This window comes from Plectropomus leopardus, chromosome 10 (genome assembly GCF_026936395.1).
Source record: "Plectropomus leopardus strain MGB_pleo_1.0 chromosome 10, ASM2693639v1, whole genome shotgun sequence".
NCBI lineage: Eukaryota > Metazoa > Chordata > Actinopteri > Perciformes > Serranidae > Plectropomus > Plectropomus leopardus.
The window spans coordinates 9,743,079-9,759,059 of NC_142185.1; positions in this window are offsets into that span (position 1 = coordinate 9,743,079).

Here is a 15,981-nt window from a genome sequence, read left to right on the forward strand (position 1 = left end):
TGCTCATGATTGATGATGATGATATTGGGCTGTTTTGATGTGCACTGGTACTGGTGCCATATGCACAGTGCATAATGTAGCGGCAGTGCTGTGTCAGTCGCCTTAAAGAGCTGCAGAGACTTTTGATAGAGTTGATGTCACATCTTCACCTGCACATAACCTGCACTCTGTATTCATACATTTCTGTGTCGCAGAATGTGTTTATCTTATTTAGGATGTTCATTTATTTGCATCTGCAGGTTATTTATTTTATGATTGTAAATTCATTATTTAATAACCCAGAATGTAGTCATGGTCTCTTTGGAACACTGGAAATTATTTATAGAGCCAAACCCTGATGATCAGGGATGATCAGCCTCGAAAATGGATGAGAGTAAAAAGTGTTGCTGACAGACAGACTCTCTCAGACTTTAACTGTCTCCATTATGAACACAGATGGGGAAAAAAGACTAACTGAAACTGTCACTGAATAACTGACAGGGGCATGTCAGCTGATAAAAGACTTCCGTAAAGACTGCTCTCGACTGTCCTCGCTCATTGCTCCTCAGAAGTACCCTCCTCGATCCTCGGTCTTCAACACAAACACGGGCTTTGGGACAACATTCAACATGGCGCATCAAGACTGCCTTCTGGTCCAAGCAAGGTTCGAGGAGCGAGGAAATTAAAAATAAGAGACTTGGGATCCGGCCCATGTCAGACAAAGGAACAAAGAAAAGGCAGAAAAGTTGGTTCTATGTGTACTTCTGTTGAGAACCAATTTATGAGTGTATGTATGGATATATTATGTATATAAGGTGCCTTGTTTAGCAAAAGGGTGTTTTGTTGCATGCAAGACCCTGTCTGTGTGAGGCATGAGCAAACTAAATCCAAACCAACTGATATTCTAATAACGAAGAGATCGCAACAAAAACATATTCAATAATCCAAGTTTTTTTTTAAAGTTGCAACTGGACTTGTTGAGGTTTCTTGAAGACGTTCATCTCCAAAAGGCTTCTTCAGTTCTGAACTGAAACCTGAAAGCTCGGAATACCCTGACCTGGATGACTGAGAACCTACACAGACAACTCATTCAACAGCATTACATCAATACATGGTACACATGATATGATGAAAGTCAAAGTAAACGGTCTTACTCAGCCTGTACTTATGTCCTAATGCTATGCCCAGATGTTACTTGCCAATCCGGAAGTGAGAGAAGAGTTCTGGCAAGAGCCAGAAGAATAGCAGATGCCTCTCTTCTTGGCTTGGTGACATCCTGTGGGGTCACTGTGGTGAACCAATCATGTCTGGATGAGTCCATGAGAAGGGACTAACACTAAAGCACCCTGAGGGTTGAGGCACATGGCTGTCCCTTTGTTCCAGAGAACAGAGGACATGCAGTCTCAGCCTCCATTTTTCAATGAAGCTGGACTTACAGGACATACCTTCACAAGTCCAGTTAAAGTTGCACAAATGAAGAAATCATCTCTGAAGTCCCGTGAATCCAAACAATAGGATGTTGAAAAAATGTCTGAAAACTATTGACATGATGTAAAAATGGCTGAAAACTACATTTTATACCTCATAGAGATGGATCATAGTATACAAAGTGTAAACAAAGGCCAAAAAAAGGCCAAACGTGATAATTTAGCATGTCGAAAAAATGACCAAAACACCATAGCAGAGTATGTCAAATAAAGTCAAATGTTGACATGTCTTGGCTGAAAACAACATATTATAGTTTGTGGAGAAGCTTCACTGTATACAAAGTGTAAACAAAGGACAAAAAGGGGCCAAAAACATCATAATTTACCATGATGAAAAAATGACCAAAAATGCCATAATATAGTATGTCTAAAAAAGTCAAATTTTGATGTAAAAAATGGCTGAAAACAACATATTATAGATTGTAGAGTCACGTCATAGCATACAAAGAGTAAGAAAAGGCCAAAAAAGGCCAAATACGTCATAATTTAGCATGTTGAAAAAAGGACCAAAAACGCCATAGTACAGTATGCCGAAAAAAGTCAAATTCTGAAATGTCATAAAAATGTCTGAAAACAACATACAGTATAATAGCTCAAAGAGATGCATCATAGTATACAAAGTGTCACCAAAGGCCAGAGGTAGCCAGAAATGTCATAATTTAGCATTTCGAAAAAATGACCAAAAACGCCATAGTATAATATGTTGAAAAAAGTCACATTTTGACATGTCATAAATTGTCTGAAAACAATATATTATAGCTTGTAGAGACACATCATAGTATACAAATTGTAAACAAAGGCCAAAAATGGCCATGTCATAACAATGGCTGAAAACAACATATAATAGCTTTAAGAGATGCTTCATAGTACACAAAGTGTAAAAAATGCCAAAAAAACCCCCAAAACGTCATAACTTAGCATGTCAAAAAAAAAAGACAAAAAAATTCCATAGAATAGTATGTTGAAAAAGTCAAATTTTGAAAAATCAGAAAAATGTCTGAAAACAACATATGACAGCTTTAAGAAACTTGTGATGATATAAAAAGTGTAAACAAAGGCCAAAAATGGCCAAAAACGTCATATTTTTATGACATGATAAATTATGACGTTTTTGGCCTTTTTTGGCCTTTGTTTACACTTGTATAATATGAAACTTCTCTATAAACTTTTATATGTTGTTTTCAGCCATTTTCATGACATGTCAAAATTTGACTTTTTGGCATTTTTGGTCATTTTTCGCCATGCTAAATCAGGATGTTTTTGGCTTTTTTGCCTTTGTTTCCACTTTGTAAACTCTGACACATCCCTAAAAGATAAAATATGTTGTTTTCAGCTTTTTTTGAGACATGTAAAAATTTGAGGTTTCTTTCCCATACTTTTAGTTAGTCTTTCAACATGCTATATTATGACTTTTTAGCATGTTTTTGGCCTTTTTTTCAACATGCTATGCTATGGCGCGTCTTTATCAGCTATAATGAGTGATTTTCAGCCATTTTTGGGAGATGTCAAAATTTCTGATTTTTTTGCCATGCTATAGTAGGCAATTTTTGGTCATTTTTTAATTTTGTCAGTTTTCTATATTATGACTTTTTGGCCTTTTTTAGCCATTTTTTCAACATGCTATTCTATGGTGCGTCTCTGTTAGCTATAATAAGCGATATTCAACTATTTTTGGGAAATGTGTATAATTTGAGACTTGTTGCTTTAGTGTAGTATGCCATTTTTGGTCACTTTTTCAACATGCCATATTATGACTTTTTAGCCTTTTTGGCCCTTCTTTCAACATGCTATGCTTTGGCATGTCTCTTTGAGCTATAATAAGCGTTTTTCAGCCATTTTTGGGACATTTCAAAATTTGAGTTTTTTTGCCATACTATAGCATGCGCTTTTTCGTCATTCTTTCAACATGCTATATCATGACTTTTTGGCCTTTGTTTTTGCCCTTTTTTCAACATGCTATGCTGTGGCACATCTCTTTTAGCTATAATAATTGGCTTTCAGCAATTTTTGAGACATGTCAAAATTTGAGATTTGTTGCTAAACTATAGTATGCGATATTTGGTCACTTTTTCAGGATGCCATATTATGACTTTTTGGCCCTTTTTTCAACATGCTAGGCTATGGCGCATCTCTGTGAGCTATAATAAGTGGTTTTCAGCCATTTTTGGGACATGTAAAAATTTGAGATTTTTTGCCATAGTATGCTTTTGGTCATTTTTGAAAAATGCTCCTATGTGACTTTTTGGCCTTTTTTCCCCACTTTTTTAAAACATACTATGCCATGGTGCGTCTCTATGAGCTATAATAAGTGTTATCAGGCATTTTTGGGAGATGTCAAAATTTGACATTTTTTGCCATACTATAGTATGCGATTTTTGGTCATTTTTTCAACATGCTATATTATGACTTTTTGGCCTTTTTTGGCACAGTTTTGAACATGCTAGGCTATGTCACGTCTCTATGAGCTATAATAAGTGGTTTTCAGCCATTTTTGGGACATGTAAAAATTTGAGATTTTTTGCCATACTATAGTATGCGATTTTTGGTCAGTTTTTCAACATGTTTTATTATGACTTTTTGGCCTTTTGTTGGCCCTGTTTTGAACATGCTAGGCTATGGCACATCTCTATGAGCTATTATAAGTGGTTTTCAGCCATTTTTGGGACATGAAAAATTTGAGATTTTTTGCCATACTATAGTATGCGATTTTTGGTCATTTCTTCAACATGCTCTATTATGACTTTTTGGCCTTTTTTTCCACTTTTTTTTAACATGCTATGCCATGGTGCGTCTCTATGAGTTATAATAAGTGTCTTCAGGCATTTTTGGGACATGTAAAAATTTGAGATTTTTTGCCATACAATAGTATGCGATTTTTGGTCAGTTTTTCAACATGTTTTATTATGACTTTTTGGCCTTTTTTTGGCACAGTTTTGAACATGCTAGGCTATGGCACGTCTCTATGAGCTATAATAAGTGGTTTTCAGCCACTTTTGGGAGATGTCAAAATTAGAGATTTTTTGCCATACTATAGTATGCGATTTTTCATCATTTTTTCAAGAGGCCATTTTATGACTTTTGGGCATTTTTTGGCCTTTTTTTCAACATGCTATGCCATGGGACATTTCAACGAGCTATAATAAGCGATTTTCAGGTATTATTAGGACATGTCAAAATTTGAGATTTTTTGCCATACTATAGTATGCGATTTTTCGTCAGTTTTTCAACATGTTTTATTATGACTTTTTGGCCTTTTGTTGGCCCTGTTTTGAACATGCTAGGCTATGGCACATCTCTATGAGCTATAATAAACAGTTTTCAGCCACTTTTGGGAAATGTCAAAATTTGAGATTTTTTGCCATACTATAGTATGCGATTTTTGGTCAGTTTTTCAACATGCTATATTATGACTTTTTGGCCTTTTTTTGGCACTGTTTTGAACATGCTAGGCTATGGCGCGTCTCTATGAGCTATAATAAGTGTCTTCAGGCATTTTTGGGAGATGTCAAAATTTGAGATTTTTTGCCATACTATAGTATGCGATTTTTGGTCATTTTTTCAATATGCTATATTATGACTTTTTGGCCTTTTTTTGCCACGGTTTTGAACATGCTAGGCTATGGCACGTCTCTATGAGCTATAATAAACAGTTTTCAGCCACTTTTGGGAAATGTCAAAATTTGAGATTTTTTGCCATACTATAGTATGCGATTTTTGGTCAGTTTTTCAACATGCTCTATTATGACTTTTTGGCCTTTTTTTGGCCTTTTTTTCCAAAATGCTAGGCTATGGTGCATCTCAATGAGCTATAATAAGCAGGTTTCAACTATTTTTGGACGATGTTAAAATTTGACATTTTTGCCATACTATAGTATGCGATTTTTTCGTCATTTTTTCAACAGGCCATTTTATGACTTTTTGGCATCTTTTGCCCCTTTTTTCAACATGCTAATCCATGGGACTTCTCTATGAGCTATAATAACCGGTTTTCAGCCACTTTTGGGAGATGTCAAAATTTGAGATTTTTTGCCATACTATAGTATGCGATTTTTCATCATTTTTTCAAGAGGCCATTTTATGACTTTTGGGCATTTTTTGGCCCTTTTTTCAACATGCTATGCCATGGGACATTTCAACGAGCTATAATAAGCGATTTTCAGGTATTATTAGGACATGTCAAAATTTGAGATTTTTTGCCATACTATAGTATGCGATTTTTCGTCAGTTTTTCAACATGTTTTATTATGACTTTTTGGCCTTTTGTTGGCCCTGTTTTGAACATGCTAGGCTATGGCACATCTCTATGAGCTATAATAAACAGTTTTCAGCCACTTTTGGGAAATGTCAAAATTTGAGATTTTTTGCCATACTATCGTATGCGATTTTTGGTCAGTTTTTCAACATGCTATATTATGACTTTTTGGCCTTTTTTTGGCACTGTTTTGAACATGCTAGGCTATGGCGCGTCTCTATGAGCTATAATAAGTGTCTTCAGGCATTTTTGGGAGATGTCAAAATTTGAGATTTTTTGCCATACTATAGTATGCGATTTTTGGTCATTTTTTCAATATGCTATATTATGACTTTTGGCCTTTTTTTGCGACGGTTTTGAACATGCTAGGCTATGGCACGTCTCTATGAGCTATAATAAACAGTTTTCAGCCACTTTTGGGAAATGTCAAAATTTGAGATTTTTTGCCATACTATAGTATGCGATTTTTGGTCAGTTTTTCAACATGCTCTATTATGACTTTTTGGCCTTTTTTTGGCCTTTTTTTCCAAAATGCTAGGCTATGGTGCATCTCAATGAGCTATAATAAGCAGGTTTCAACTATTTTTGGAAGATGTTAAAATTTGACATTTTTTGCCATACTATAGTATGCGATTTTTCGTCATTTTTTCAACAGGCCATTTTATGACTTTTTGGCATCTTTTTGGCCCTTTTTTCAACATGCTAATCCATGGGACTTCTCTATGAGCTATAATAACCGGTTTTCAGCCACTTTTGGGAGATGTCAAAATTTGAGATTTTTTGCCATACTATAGTATGCGATTTTTTATCATTTTTTGAAGAGGCCATTTTATGACTTTTGGGCATTTTTTTGCCCTTTTTTCAACATGCTATGCCATGGGACATTTCAACGAGCTATAAGAAGCGGTTTTCAGGTATTATTACGACATGTCAAATTTGAGATTTTTTGCCATACTATAGTATGCGATTTTTGGTCATTATTTCAACATGCTATATTATGACTTTTTGGCCTTTTTTTGGCCCTGTTTTGAACATGCTAGGCTATGGCACATCTCTATGAGCTATAATAAACAGTTTTCAGCCACTTTTGGGAAATGTCAAAATTTGAGATTTTTTGCCATACTATATCGTATGCGATTTTTGGTCAGTTTTTCAACATGCTATATTATGACTTTTTGGCCTTTTTTTGGCACTGTTTTGAACATGCTAGGCTATGGCGTGTCTCTATGAGCTATAATAAGTGTCTTCAGGCATTTTTGGGAGATGTCAAAATTTGAGATTTTTTGCCATACTATAGTATGCGATTTTTGGTCATTTTTTCAATATGCTATATTATGACTTTTTGGCCTTTTTTTGCCACGGTTTTGAACATGCTAGGCTATGGCACGTCTCTATGAGCTATAATAAACAGTTTTCAGCCACTTTTGGGAAATGTCAAAATTTGAGATTTTTTGCCATACTATAGTATGCGATTTTTGGTCAGTTTTTCAACATGCTCTATTATGACTTTTTGGCCTTTTTTTGGCCTTTTTTTCCAAAATGCTAGGCTATGGTGCATCTCAATGAGCTATAATAAGCAGTTTTCAACTATTTTTGGAAGATGTTAAAATTTGACATTTTTTGCCATACTATAGTATGCGATTTTTCGTCATTTTTTCAACAGGCCATTTTATGACTTTTTGGCATCTTTTTGGCCCTTTTTTCAACATGCTAATCCATGGGACTTCTCTATGAGCTATAATAACCGGTTTTCAGCCACTTTTGGGAGATGTCAAAATTTGAGATTTTTTGCCATACTATAGTATGCGATTTTTGGTCAGTTTTTCAACATGTTTTATTATGACTTTTTGGCCTTTTTTTGGCACAGTTTTGAACATGCTAGGCTATGGCACGTCGCTATGAGCTATAATAAGTGGTTTTCAGCCACTTTTGGGAGATGCCAAATTTGAGATTTTTTGCCATACTATAGTATGCGATTTTTCATCATTTTTTCAGGAGGCCATTTTATGACTTTTGGGCATTTTTTTGGCACTGTTTTGAACATGCTAGGCTATGGCGCGTCTCTATGAGCTATAATAAGTGTCTTCAGGCATTTTTGGGAGATGTCAAAATTTGAGATTTTTTGCCATACTATAGTATGCGATTTTTGGTCATTTTTTCAATATGCTATATTATGACTTTTTGGCCTTTTTTTGCCACGGTTTTGAACATGCTAGGCTATGGCACGTCTCTATGAGCTATAATAAACAGTTTTCAGCCACTTTTGGGAAATGTCAAAATTTGAGATTTTTTGCCATACTATAGTGTGCGATTTTTGGTCAGTTTTTCAACATGCTATATTATGACTTTTGGCCTTTTTTGGCACTGTTTTGAACATGCTAGGCTATGGCGTCTCTATGAGCTATAATAAGTGTCTTCAGGCATTTTTGGGAGATGTCAAAATTTGAGATTTTTGCCATACTATAGTATGCGATTTTTGGTCAGTTTTTCAACATGTTTTATTATGACTTTTTGGCCTTTTTTTGGCACAGTTTTGAACATGCTAGGCTATGGCACGTCTCTATGAGCTATAATAAGTGGTTTTCAGCCACTTTTGGGAGATGTCAAAATTTGAGATTTTTTGCCATACTATAGTATGCGATTTTTCGTCATTTTTTCAACAGGCCATTTTATGACTTTTTGGCCTTTTTTTGGCACAGTTTTGAACATGCTAGGCTATGGCACGTCTCTATGAGTTATAATAAGTGGTTTTCAGCCATTTTTGGGACATGTAAAAATTTGAGATTTTTTGCCATACTATAGTATGCGATTTTTGGTCAGTTTTTCAACATGTTTTATTATGACTTTTTGGCCTTTTTTTGGCACAGTTTTGAACATGCTAGGCTATGGCACGTCTCTATGAGTTATAATAAGTGGTTTTCAGCCATTTTTGGGACATGTCAAAATTTGAGATTTTTTTCCATACTATAGTATGCGATTTTTTGTCATTTTTTCAACATGTTTTATTATGACTTTTTGGCCTTTTTTGGCACAGTTTTGAACATGCTAGGCTATGGCACGTCTCTATGAGCTATAATAAGTGTCTTCAGGCATTTTTGGGAGATGTCAAAATTTGAGATTTTTTGCCATACTATAGTATGCGATTTTTGGTCATTTTTTCAATATGCTATATTATGACTTTTTGGCATCTTTTTGGCCCTTTTTTCAACATGCTAATCCATGGGACATCTCTATGAGCTATAATAAACAGTTTTCAGCCACTTTTGGGAGATGTCAAAATTTGAGATTTTTTGCCATACTATAGTATGCGATTTTTGGTCAGTTTTTCAACATGTTTTATTATGACTTTTTGGCCTTTTTTTGGCACAGTTTTGAACATGCTAGGCTATGGCACGTTGCTATGAGCTATAATAAGTGGTTTTCAGCCACTTTTGGGAGATGTCAAAATTTGAGATTTTTTGCCATACTATAGTATGCGATTTTTCATCATTTTTTCAAGAGGCCATTTTATGACTTTTGGGCATTTTTTTGGCACTGTTTTGAACATGCTAGGCTATGGCGCGTCTCTATGAGCTATAATAAGTGTCTTCAGGCATTTTTGGGAGATGTCAAAATTTGAGATTTTTTGCCATACTATAGTATGCGATTTTTGGTCATTTTTTCAAGAGGCAATTTTATGACTTTTTGGCCTTTTTTTCCCACTTTTTTTAACATGCTAAGCTATGGCACGTCTCTATGAGCTATAATAAACAGTTTTCAGCCACTTTTGGGAAATGTCAAAATTTGAGATTTTTTGCCATACTATAGTGTGCGATTTTTGGTCAGTTTTTCAACATGCTATTTTATGACTTTTTGGCCTTTTTTTGGCACAGTTTTGAACATGCTAGGCTATGGCGCGTCTCTATGAGCTATAATAAGTGTCTTCAGGCATTTTTGGGAGATGTCAAAATTTGAGATTTTTTGCCATACTATAGTATGTGATTTTTGGTCATTTTTTCAATATGCTATATTATGACTTTTTGGCCTTTTTATTGCCACGGTTTTGAACATGCTAGGCTATGGCACGTCTCTATGAGCTATAATAAACAGTTTTCAGCCACTTTTGGGAGATGCCAAATTTGAGATTTTTTGCCATACTATAGTATGCGATTTTTCATCATTTTTTCAGGAGGCCATTTTATGACTTTTGGGCATTTTTTTGGCACTGTTTTGAACATGCTAGGCTATGGCGCGTCTCTATGAGCTATAATAAGTGTCTTCAGGCATTTTTGGGAGATGTCAAAATTTGAGATTTTTGCCATACTATAGTATGCGATTTTTGGTCATTTTTCAATATGCTATATTATGACTTTTTGGCCTTTTTTGCCACGGTTTTGTACATGCTATGCTATGGCACGTCTCTATTAGCTATAATAAACAGTTTTCAGCCACTTTTGGGAAATGTCAAAATTTGAGATTTTTTGCCATACTATAGTGTGCGATTTTTGGTCAGTTTTTCAACATGCTATATTATGACTTTTTGGCCTTTTTTTGGCACTGTTTTGAACATGCTAGGCTATGGCGCGTCTCTATGAGCTATAATAAGTGTCTTCAGGCATTTTTGGGAGATGTCAAAATTTGAGATTTTTTGCCATACTATAGTATGCGATTTTTGGTCATTTCTTCAACATGCTCTATTGTGACTTTTTGGCCTTTTTTTGGCACAGTTTTGAACATGCTAGGCTATGTCACGTCTCTATGAGTTATAATAAGTGGTTTTCAGCCATTTTTGGGACATGTAAAAATTTGAGATTTTTTGCCATACTATAGTATGCGATTTTTGGTCAGTTTTTCAACATGTTTTATTATGACTTTTTGGCCTTTTTTTGACACAGTTTTGAACATGCTAGGCTATGGCACGTTGCTATGAGCTATAATAAGTGGTTTTCAGCCACTTTTGGGAGATGTCAAAATTTGAGATTTTTTGCCATACTATAGTATGCGATTTTTCATCATTTTTCAAGAGGCCATTTTATGACTTTTGGGCATTTTTTGGCACTGTTTTGAACATGCTAGGCTATGGCGCGTCTCTATGAGCTATAATAAGTGTCTTCAGGCATTTTTGGGAGATGTCAAAATTTGAGATTTTTTGCCATACTATAGTATGCGATTTTTGGTCATTTTTTCAATATGCTATATTATGACTTTTTGGCCTTTTTTGCCACGGTTTTGAACATGCTAGGCTATGGCACGTCTCTATGAGCTATAATAAACAGTTTTCAGCCACTTTTGGGAAATGTCAAAATTTGAGATTTTTTGCCATACTATAGTGTGCGATTTTTGGTCAGTTTTTCAACATGCTATTTTATGACTTTTTGGCCTTTTTTTGGCACTGTTTTGAACATGCTAGGCTATGGCGCGTCTCTATGAGCTATAATAAGTGTCTTCAGGCATTTTTGGGAGATGTCAAAATTTGAGATTTTTTGCCATACTATAGTATGTGATTTTGGTCATTTTTCAATATGCTATATTATGACTTTTTGGCCTTTTTATTGCCACGGTTTTGAACATGCTAGGCTATGGCACGTCTCTATGAGCTATAATAAACAGTTTTCAGCCACTTTTGGGAGATGCCAAATTTGAGATTTTTGCCATACTATAGTATGCGATTTTTCATCATTTTTTCAGGAGGCCATTTTATGACTTTTGGGCATTTTTTTGGCACTGTTTTGAACATGCTAGGCTATGGCGCGTCTCTATGAGCTATAATAAGTGTCTTCAGGCATTTTTGGGAGATGTCAAAATTTGAGATTTTTTGCCATACTATAGTATGCGATTTTTGGTCATTTTTTCAATATGCTATATTATGACTTTTTGGCCTTTTTTTGCCACGGTTTTGAACATGCTAGGCTATGGCACGTCTCTATGAGCTATAATAAACAGTTTTCAGCCACTTTTGGGAAATGTCAAAATTTGAGATTTTTTGCCATACTATAGTGTGCGATTTTTGGTCAGTTTTTCAACATGCTATATTATGACTTTTTGGCCTTTTTTTGGCACTGTTTTGAACATGCTAGGCTATGGCGCGTCTCTATGAGCTATAATAAGTGTCTTCAGGCATTTTTGGGAGATGTCAAAATTTGAGATTTTTTGCCATACTATAGTATGCGATTTTTGGTCATTTCTTCAACATGCTCTATTGTGACTTTTTGGCCTTTTTTTGGCACAGTTTTGAACATGCTAGGCTATGTCACGTCTCTATGAGTTATAATAAGTGGTTTTCAGCCATTTTTGGGACATGTAAAAATTTGAGATTTTTTGCCATACTATAGTATGCGATTTTTGGTCAGTTTTTCAACATGTTTTATTATGACTTTTTGGCCTTTTTTTGGCACAGTTTTGAACATGCTAGGCTATGGCACGTCTCTATGAGTTATAATAAGTGGTTTTCAGTCATTTTTGGGACATGTAAAAATTTGAGATTTTTTGCCATACTATAGTATGCGACTTTTGGTCATTTCTTCAACATGTTCTATTATGATCTTTTGGCCTTTTTTGGCCCTTTTTTCAACATGCTAATCCATGGGACATCTCAATGAGCTATAATAAACAGTTTTCAGCCACTTTTGGGAGATGTCAAAATTTGAGATTTTTTGCCATACTATAGTATGCGATTTTTGGTCAGTTTTTCAACATGTTTTATTATGACTTTTTGGCCTTTTTTGGCACAGTTTTGAACATGCTAGGCTATGGCACGTTGCTATGAGCTATAATAAGTGGTTTTCAGCCACTTTTGGGAGATGTCAAAATTTGAGATTTTTTGCCATACTATAGTATGCGATTTTTCATCATTTTTTCAAGAGGCCATTTTTTGACTTTTGGGCATTTTTTTGGCACTGTTTTGAACATGCTAGGCTATGGCGCGTCTCTATGAGCTATAATAAGTGTCTTCAGGCATTTTTGGGAGATGTCAAAATTTGAGATTTTTTGCCATACTATAGTATGCGATTTTTGGTCATTTTTTCAATATGCTATATTATGACTTTTGGCCTTTTTTGCCACGGTTTTGAACATGCTAGGCTTTGGCACGTCTCTATGAGCTATAAGAAACAGTTTTCAGCCACTTTTGGGAAATGTCAAAATTTGAGATTTTTTGCCATACTATAGCATGTGATTTTTGGTCATTTTTTCAAGAGGCAATTTTATGACTTTTTGGGCTTTTTTTCCCACTTTTTTTTAACATGCTAAGCTTTGGCACGTCTCTATGAGCTATAATAAGTGTCTTCAGGCATTTTTGGGAGATGTCAAAATTTGAGATTTTTTGCCATACTATAGTATGTGATTTTTGGTCATTTTTTCAATATGCTATATTATGACTTTTTGGCCTTTTTATTGCCACGGTTTTGAACATGCTAGGCTATGGCACGTCTCTATGAGCTATAATAAACAGTTTTCAGCCACTTTTGGGAAATGTCAAAATTTGAGATTTTTTGCGATAGTATGCGATTTTTGGTCAGTTTTTCAACATGCTATATTATGACTTTTTGGCCTTTTTTTGGCACTGTTTTGAACAAGCTAGGCTATGGCGCGTCGCTATGAGCTATAATAAGTGTCTTCAGGCATTTTTGGGAGATGTCAAAATTTGAGATTTTTTGCCATACTATAGTATGCGACTTTTGGTCATTTCTTCAACATGCTCTATTATGACTTTTTGGCCTTTTTTCCACTTTTTTTCAACATGCTATGCCATGGTGCGTCTCTATGAGTTATAACAAGTGTCTTCAGGCATTTTTGGGAGATGTCAAAATTTGAGATTTTTTGCCATACTATAGTATGCGATTTTTCGTCATTTTTTCAACAGGCCATTTTATGACTTTTTGGCCTTTTTTTGCCCTTTTTACCAAAATGCTAGGCTATGGTGCATCTCAATGAGCTATAATAAGCAGTTTTCACCTATTTTTGGAAGATGTTAAAATTTGACATTTTTTGCCATACTATAGTATGCGATTTTTCGTCATTTTTTCAACAGGCCATTTTATGACTTTTTGGCATCTTTTTGGCCCTTTTTTCAACATGCTAATCCATGGGACATCTCAATGAGCTATAATAAGTGGTTTTCAGCCACTTTTGGGAAATGTCAAAATTTGAGATTTTTTGCCATACTATAGTATGCGATTTTTGGTCATTTTTTCAACATGCTATATTATGACTTTTTGGCCTTTTTTTGGCACTGTTTTGAACAAGCTAGGCTATGGAGCGTCGCTATGAGCTATAATAAGTGTCTTCAGGCATTTTTGGGAGATGTCAAAATTTGAGATTTTTTGCCATACTATAGTATGCGATTTTTGGTCATTTTTTCAACATGCTCTATTGTGACTTTTTGGCCTTTTTTTCCACTTTTTTTTTTACATGCTATGCCATGGTGCGTCTCTATGAGTTATAATAAGTGTCTTCAGGCATTTTTGGAAGATGTTAAAATTTGACATTTTCTGCCATACTATAGTATGCGACTTTTGGTCATTTCTTCAACATGCTCTATTATGACTTTTTGGCCTTTTTTTCCACTTTTTTTTAACATGCTATGCCATGGTGCGTCTCTATGAGTTATAATAAGTGTCTTCAGGCATTTTTGGGACATGTAAAAATTTGAGATTTTTTGCCATACAATAGTATGGGATTTTTGGTCAGTTTTTCAACATGTTTTATTATGACTTTTTGGCCTTTTTTGGCCCTGTTTTGAACATGCTAGGCTATGGCACATCTCTATGAGCTATAATAAGTGGTTTTCAGCCACTTTTGGGAGATGTCAAAATTTGAGATTTTTTGCCATACTATAGTATGCGATTTTTCATCATTTTTTCAAGAGGCCATTTTATGACTTTTGGGCATTTTTTGGCCTTTTTTTCAACATGCTATGCCATGGGACATTTCAACGAGCTATAATAAGCGATTTTCAGGTATTATTAGGACATGTCAAAATTTGAGATTTTTTGCCATACTATAGTATGCGATTTTTCGTCAGTTTTTCAACATGTTTTATTATGACTTTTTGGCCTTTTGTTGGCCCTGTTTTGAACATGCTAGGCTATGGCACATCTCTATGAGCTATAATAAACAGTTTTCAGCCACTTTTGGGAAATGTCAAAATTTGAGATTTTTTGCCATACTATAGTATGCGATTTTTGGTCAGTTTTTCAACATGCTATATTATGACTTTTTGGCCTTTTTGGCACTGTTTTGAACATGCTAGGCTATGGCGCGTCTCTATGAGCTATAATAAGTGTCTTCAGGCATTTTTGGGACATGTCAAAATTTGAGATTTTTTGCCATACTATAGTATGCAATTTTTGGTCATTTTTTCAACATGCTATATTATGACTTTTTGGCCTTTTTTTGGCCAGTTTTTCAACATGCTAGGCTTTGGCACGTCTCTATGAGCTATAAGAAACAGTTTTCAGCCACTTTTGGGAAATGTCAAAATTTGAGAGATTTTGCCATACTATAGTATGCGATTTTTGGTCAGTTTTTCAACATGCTCTATTATGACTTTTTGGCCTTTTTTTGGCCTTTTTTTCCAAAATGCTAGGCTATGGTGCATCTCAATGAGCTATAATAAGCAGGTTTCAACTATTTTTGGAAGATGTTAAAATTTGACATTTTTTGCCATACTATAGTATGCGATTTTTCGTCATTTTTTCAACAGGCCATTTTATGACTTTTTGGCATCTTTTTGGCCCTTTTTTCAACATGCTAATCCATGGGACTTCTCTATGAGCTATAATAACCGGTTTTCAGCCACTTTTGGGAGATGTCAAAATTTGAGATTTTTTGCCATACTATAGTATGCGATTTTTCATCATTTTTTCAAGAGGCCATTTTATGACTTTTGGGCATTTTTTGGCCCTTTTTTCAACATGCTATGCCATGGGACATTTCAACGAGCTATAATAAGCGATTTTCAGGTATTATTAGGACATGTCAAAATTTGAGATTTTTTGCCATACTATAGTATGCGATTTTTCGTCAGTTTTTCAACATGTTTTATTATGACTTTTTGGCCTTTTGTTGGCCCTGTTTTGAACATGCTAGGCTATGGCACATCTCTATGAGCTATAATAAACAGTTTTCAGCCACTTTTGGGAAATGTCAAAATTTGAGATTTTTTGCCATACTATCGTATGCGATTTTTGGTCAGTTTTTCAACATGCTATATTATGACTTTTTGGCCTTTTTTTGGCACTGTTTTGAACATGCTAGGCTATGGCGTGTCTCTATGAGCTATAA